Below are 6,710 nucleotides of genomic sequence, written 5' to 3'. Positions count from 1 at the left end.
AAGTGGGCGCACACGACTGCTACCTGGCGGGAACCACGTGATACTAGAGAGTTTTCTCTTTGCATCAGTAAATTATTCACGTACGTATTTCAAGTAGCGGAATGGGTGCATTTTTATCGGGTCATCGTATTTTACACTTAGTTGATTGGAATCGAAAGACGGTCGGAAAACTAGGAAAGTACTGCTGCAAGTACTACTGAGGAAGAGGAAGGGTTATTATATGCTGCTGGAATTGCAGATTGATCAGAAAGAATTTTACATTATTGTTAACTTCCTTGAATCTCTAGTTTGCGAGAATTTATTTTTCAAACGCGTTTATCTCGAAATGACTTTTTTGACATTTGCGTGCAATCTAACTCAAAAAGTACAAAACCGATCTTTATGAAATTTCATAGTATGATTCTTCATAAAATTACGAAATATATGAAGCACCGTGTGAGATGATATCATGGTTTTAAGGGCATTTTTCTTTGCTTAATTAGAGAAAGATAATTCTGAAAATCGAAATAAATTGTTCCAACGCCTGCAGACATTTTCAATTTTCATTATTTTCACCTGCATTGAGGCTCATATTCTTAGAAAATAAGTTATAAATGTAAAATGAAAACCTTTTTGATTTCAGATGAAAATCGGAATGGCTGCACTGCACGCAATTGGAGAACTATACCCACAACCTTCAGCTGACATCACAGCTTAACCTTGTTAATTTTGGCTGAAATTATTCAAAACAATTCACGAAAATTGTTCGAAATATGAATTAAATGATGTAAAAATTGCTTCAAATAGTAATTAAATCTTTCCACCCCCAAAAAAATCTCGAAAAATCGGTGTCAAACAGCTTCCTCGTGTGGTTTCCCCCCTCAATCACAAGATTATCGACATCTTTATACACTTTCAGGCTCGAACGCCTTCTCGTCCAGCAGGAAGAATATAGAAAAGGCCAAGGACCGTTTAGAACCACGAGTGAAATGTAGCAGTCAACATCTTCTCAGTTTTGTAGCTCCACAAACCTGGTCATCAATTGTAGGGCGCATCGCTGGAACGAGACCACTGCCACGGCTGGACGTAGTGCTGACGGCAAGTGGGAGGCGCCTCCTGAGGGCGAATAGTGGCCTGTCCGGCGTGCGTATCTCGGAGAAGGAAAGGGAAAGGCCACTGAAATGAACACCTCGTGGTGGGCAAGTACGTCGCTGCCGGGGAATGCAGTGGGCTGAGGCTGGGAATAAACAGCGTCTGATGTGGCCCACGTGGCTTTCTGCCAGTGAGAGGTTCCAGCCACTCTGTTCCGCGACCGCTCATCTCAGTCCCTGCAGTTTCGGTGTTCGTGGGATGGTTGAAAGGTGGGACCGCATTTCGCGGTGAAACAGTTTAGAAATACCGAATGCATCACTTTGCATTACGGTGCCAGAATGGCCACTGGGCAACAGAATACGCGACTTGAATTCATTTACTGCGTTTGCGTAAGAGCAAGAACTCTTACTGTTTCAGCTAAGATCAGGGGGCAGAAATACTTCGAACGTCAGACCTATGCAAGGGTTATCGTTGTTGGTGCGGAGGGTGGAGGGGGAAGGAGTGGGGGAGGGAGGGGGTCTCGAGGAAAACTGCAGACAGAGTGGGTGGGAGGCGGCAGCCCAGTCCATGACAAGAGGCGAGTCTCGCTGCCGACCCACCACTGCACTGGCTGCCGCGGCGCCCGACGTGTCTGGTGAGTCTCCACGTAGTCCTTCCATCAACGTACGGTAGGTATATACTGTGCGTCTAACTTCCCTCAATTTGGCTGTCTCCTGTTCTCAGTGTTTTCCACACTTAAAAGCGGATGCCATGAAAACGGAGACCGAGATGTTTTTCTCTTTTCCCAACTATTTTTCTCTACCTATACCACAACAGCTTTTGTGATGAGCTCCTGTATTGTCTCACATCAGCTATGATCTATAGCAAATACAGCTTCTTACAGCACAATGTAAATAATTGTACTACTTGCATAATTATTATTGTCACGAATTCCATAGTTTTCAAACAGGTTCCAGAACGAATGTTGCTTTTGATGTATACTTGTCGGACCTAAATGACAACTGAAGCAGGAAAGGCTTCCGCAATAAAGTTTTCACTCCGGACCAGAGTGTGCTAATATGAAACTTCCTGGCAGAGCACTTTCCAGAGAAAGGCAAATGTCCCGAGTTCGAGTCTCGGTCCGGCACACGGTTCTGATCTGCCAGGACGTTTCAGGCGACAGTTGCTGGAAGACTTCTACAGAGTGGTAATGTACGTAACATCTGTTTTCCAGCAGGAAGAAATTCAAATCCTCTGGGTTAATAAATGTTTTTACTAAACTAAGTACCAACGTGGAGGAAAGTTGGATGTTCAATTTATGTGCAGGCTGATTCCAAAAGTTTACTCAGCAACGTTGTGCACAACAGTAGGTGTTCGAAACGACGACTAATTGGAACGCCTGCAGCCTTATCTGTGAAAGTACGTGACATACACGATGCTACATATCCCAGTCACTGGATGGAATGGGAACACCAATTTGCGTGTCTCCTGCGCTCCCCTCATCGAACGCGTCTTAAAGTTTTTTATGTCTTCTCATATCAACAACATCGTCTACATGACACGGTGTCTGTAAAAGTTCAGTTTCGTTAACACATGTTGCCGTAAAATTTACAGTCCGTCACTCAAGTTGGATGGCGTCACTTTATTTGATGTCACACTTTTGAGAACGTGTGTTTTGGTCCTGACATTAAATAATTTGTGCAATACTTAATCACTTTATTACTTCCCATTCGCTCAAGCACCAAGTCGGTACACAGTCAAGTTTTATATGAAAGTCTGCACCATTGCTGTAGTTCAAAGTCTCACTCTATTTCTCAGACGTAATATCTCTTTCATTTCGTACACATTCTCTCTTAGTATAACGTATACCCCTGTTCTGTAATAACTACTGGTTCCTTCTCGTACTTCCCTTGTCTCCACACTTCTTCTTGATAATCTTATGTCGTTTTCGTCGATACACAGCTGAAATTTGAGTTCTTGGACCTTTTCTCTTTCCTTCTGTCTTCTGACTTCTGTGTCGATAATTTCGAAACGAATAGAGACCTCTCCACACATTATTGTATTTTAATGTGACAGTGCTGCTGTGCTACTTTGCTGGCTACTTTAACTTTTCCTTAGTTTCTGCGTGCTCAGACTACTTCCACTACGGACGTGCTATAATTCGTTTCCACGTAATGCACAGTCCGACTATTACTATATTCTTTTCAGTAAAATCATTACTTTTTCTACTATTAAAACAAGACTTCCCTTCGGCCCACCTGTACACAACCACATCCCTGCTTCAGCTAACTCGCTTTCGTCTTAACAAAATTTCTACATCTGCATCTACATCTATGTGATTCCTCTGCTATTCACAATAAAGTGCCTGGCAGAGGGTTCAATGAACCACCTTCAAGCTGTCTCTCTACTGTTCCATTCTCGAACGGTACGCGCGAAAGAAGAGCACTTAAATTTTTCTGTGCGAGCCCTCGTTTCTCTTATTTTATCGTGATGATCATTTCTCCCCATATAGGCGAGTGCCAACAATGTTTTCGCAATCAGGGGAGAAAACTGGTGATAGAAATTTCTTGAGAAGATCCCGTCGCAACGAAAAACGCCTTTGTTTTATTGATTGCTACTCCAGTTCACGTATCATGTCTGTGGCACTATCTCCCCTATTTCGCGATAATACAAAACGAACTGCCCTTCTTTGTACTTTTTCGATGTCATCCATCAGTCCCACCTGATGCGGATCTCACACCGCACAGCAATACTCCAGAATAGGGCGGACAAGCGTATTGTAAGCAGTCTCTTTGGTAGACCAGTTGCACCTAAGTGTTCTGCCAATGAATCGCAGTCTTTAGTTTGCTCTACCCACAATATTATCTATGTGATCGTTCCAATTTAGGTTATTTGTAATTGTAATCTCTAAGGTTTTCGTTGAATTTACAGCCCTTAGATTTGTGTGACGTATCGCATAACCGAAATTTAGCTGATTTCTTTTAGTACTCATGTGAATAACTTCACACTTTTCTTTATTCAGGGTCAATTGCCACTTTTCGCACCATACAGATATATAAATCATTTTGCAAGTCGTTTTGATCATCTGATGACGTTAGAAGACGATAAATGACAGCATCATTTGCAAACAATCTAAGACGGCTACTCAGGTTGTCTCGTATGTCGTCAATATAGGTCAGGAATAACAGAGAGCCTATAACACTTCCTAGGGGAACGCCGGATATTTCTTCTGTTTGACTCGATGACATTGCGTTTATTACTACAAACTGTGAACTTTCTGACAGGAAATCACGAATCCAGTCGCACTACTGAGGCGATACTCCGTAGGCACGCAGTTTGGTTAGAAGACGCTTGTGAGGAACGGTGTCGAAAGCTTTGTGGAAATCTAAAAATATGGAATCAATTTGACGTCCCCTGTCGATAGCACTTATTATTTCATGAGTATAAAGAGCTAGTTGTGTTTCACTGGAGCGATATTTTCTGAATTAGTGATGACTATATGTCAATAAATCGTTTTCTTCGAGGTACTTCATAATTTTCGAATACAGTATATGTTCTAAAACCCTACTGCAAATCGACGTTATTGATATAGGCCTGTAATTCAGAGGATTACTCCTACTTCCCTTTTTGGGTATTGGTGTGACTTGAGCAATCTTCCAGTCTTTAGTTACGGATCTTTCTGTGAGCCAGTGGTTGATTATAATTGCTAAATATGGAGCCATTTTATCAGCATACTCTGAAAGGAACCTGACTGGTATACAATCTGGACCGGAGGCGTTGCCTTTATTAAGTGATTTAAGCTGCTTCGTTACTCTGAGGATATCTATTTCTATGTTTCTCATCTTGGCCGTTGTTCTTTATTGGAATTCAAGAATATGTACTTCGTCTTCTTTGGTGAAGGAGTTTCGGAAAACCGAGTTTAATAACTCTGCTTTAGTGGCACTGTCATCAGTGACTGCACCGTTGTTATCGCGCAGAGAAGGTACTGATTGCGTTTTCCCACTGGTGTGCTTTATATATGACCAGAATTTCTTTGGGTTTTCTGCCAGATAGAATTTCGTTGCGGAAATTATTAAAAGCACCTCGCATTGAAGTACGCGCTATATTTCGAACTTCTGTAAAACTTTGCCAGTCTTCGGGATTTTGCGTTCTTTTGAATCCGGCATGCTTTTTTCGTTGCTTCTGCAACAACGATCTGACCCGTTTTGTGCACCATGGGGGATCATTATCATCAATTTGCACAGATTAAAATTCTCATATAGGGCTAAACTATTCTCTTTTACTCACAAAGCAATAGGAATTTTATACACACTGCGATTAATTTAGTTTAATATCAGTAATGCCTACTTGTGTTGGCAACAGGTAATTATTGTTTGTCGGAAATCTCACTTTTAAGTCGCTGGAAGGCGATATAGTTTTATGAGGATTAACAAGAAGAGTGTGCCTCTTACCGATGTCTTTATGGGACCTCGCACGCCATTTCCCCCCATTCCGATGTCAGTTTCATTCCTGCGACACCCTTCGATTTCTGTTATGAAGGTCAGTCTCCACCAGTGCAGAAAGGATTCCGTTAACGCCACAGCTGTCCTGTAGAATTTTGTGGCCTACACAGTCAAAGGCCGTGGCACAAAATATACAGCGGAGTATTTGATTTTGCTTACCTCTGCAGTCATTCATTTTCTGAGGTTCGGTAGTGTTTTCTCTATACAGAACTCGTAGCAAAAGGCAAAGTGAGCGCTGTTAAGACGTTCTGGTCAGTCACATGAGTCAGTATTCTATCCGAGCCACACTCTCATAGATTTTTGAAAAGAATTGAAGTACTCTAGTAGGTCTGGAACTAATTTCGCCTATCTGCGTTTTTACAGATCTCTGTTTCCACGCGTCATTAAAGTCTGTCAGGAAGTACGGCCCCAATCATTAAATGATCACATGCAGACTTAATAATATTCCTATCAGAACCAGATTAAAATAGAAATAAATCTATTGCGCGTGTACTGAGTTTGTTGCCATTTTGAAGAAGTAACCAGAGTCGCTATGGCAGAGATTGACACGGTAGCGGGTCGGACCCACATAGTAATCAGACTACAAGGGAAAAAATTTGGTCCTGATAATCTGTTTTTCATAATTTTTTAGTTTCTCGTCGTAATAAATTGTGCTTCGTTTTCTCCACACATTACCCATCCACAAAATTAGTAGGAACTGACCCTTTGCACAGATACTGGGTACACCCTTGGGAACAGCAGTCATACCTGTACGGAATGCTACTTAGCAACTACAAAAGGTGGACCATTATCTGAAGAAGGAAAGGAAGGACTGAAAACCGTACCTCTTATTGTTGACAAACTGAGGAAGGAATGAGGTAACAAGTCCATATGAGCATTTTACACTATGTCCAGAACACGCGTGATCACACTGCCATGCATGTGTTGACCAGGTATGTAAGCGTACTTCATCATTTGTGTGTTGTTGTTGTAGTAATGGTATTAGTAGTAGTAGCAGTAGTTTATTTGTAGATAACTTTTTACAGGTTATCGGTCACGTCTTTACATTACAATTTAAGTAAATTAAGGTAATTCGCATATACAGACTTATGCAGGCTTATAAGTGTAGAATGGCAAGATTGCGATAAGTAGTTATCTGTTGCCTTATAGTAGGAATAA

At 41.6% G+C, this 6,710-nt stretch overlaps 1 protein-coding gene across 2 annotated transcripts in view; it reads left to right on the top strand.

The window, feature by feature from the left end:
- The first annotated feature begins 1,614 nt into the window (after window positions 1-1,614).
- The window catches only part of LOC126442703 (ankyrin-3-like), a 116,128-nt gene continuing 111,032 nt past the window's right edge, over window positions 1,615-6,710 (top strand). The window contains exon 1 of one of the 2 annotated variants that reach the window (XM_050090753.1): window positions 1,615-1,705. The gene's annotated coding sequence lies outside the window, so the exon portion shown is untranslated. Of the gene's footprint in view, window positions 1,740-6,710 lie in introns of both variants that reach the window. The other variant, XM_050090752.1, reaches the window with a different exon arrangement.

The sequence above is a fragment of the Schistocerca serialis genome, unplaced genomic scaffold (assembly GCF_023864345.2).
Source record: "Schistocerca serialis cubense isolate TAMUIC-IGC-003099 unplaced genomic scaffold, iqSchSeri2.2 HiC_scaffold_1401, whole genome shotgun sequence".
Classification (NCBI taxonomy): Eukaryota; Metazoa; Arthropoda; class Insecta; order Orthoptera; family Acrididae; genus Schistocerca; species Schistocerca serialis.
The sequence above is the reverse complement of the archived record's forward strand: the minus strand, read 5'-3'. Positions and strand labels throughout refer to the sequence as shown.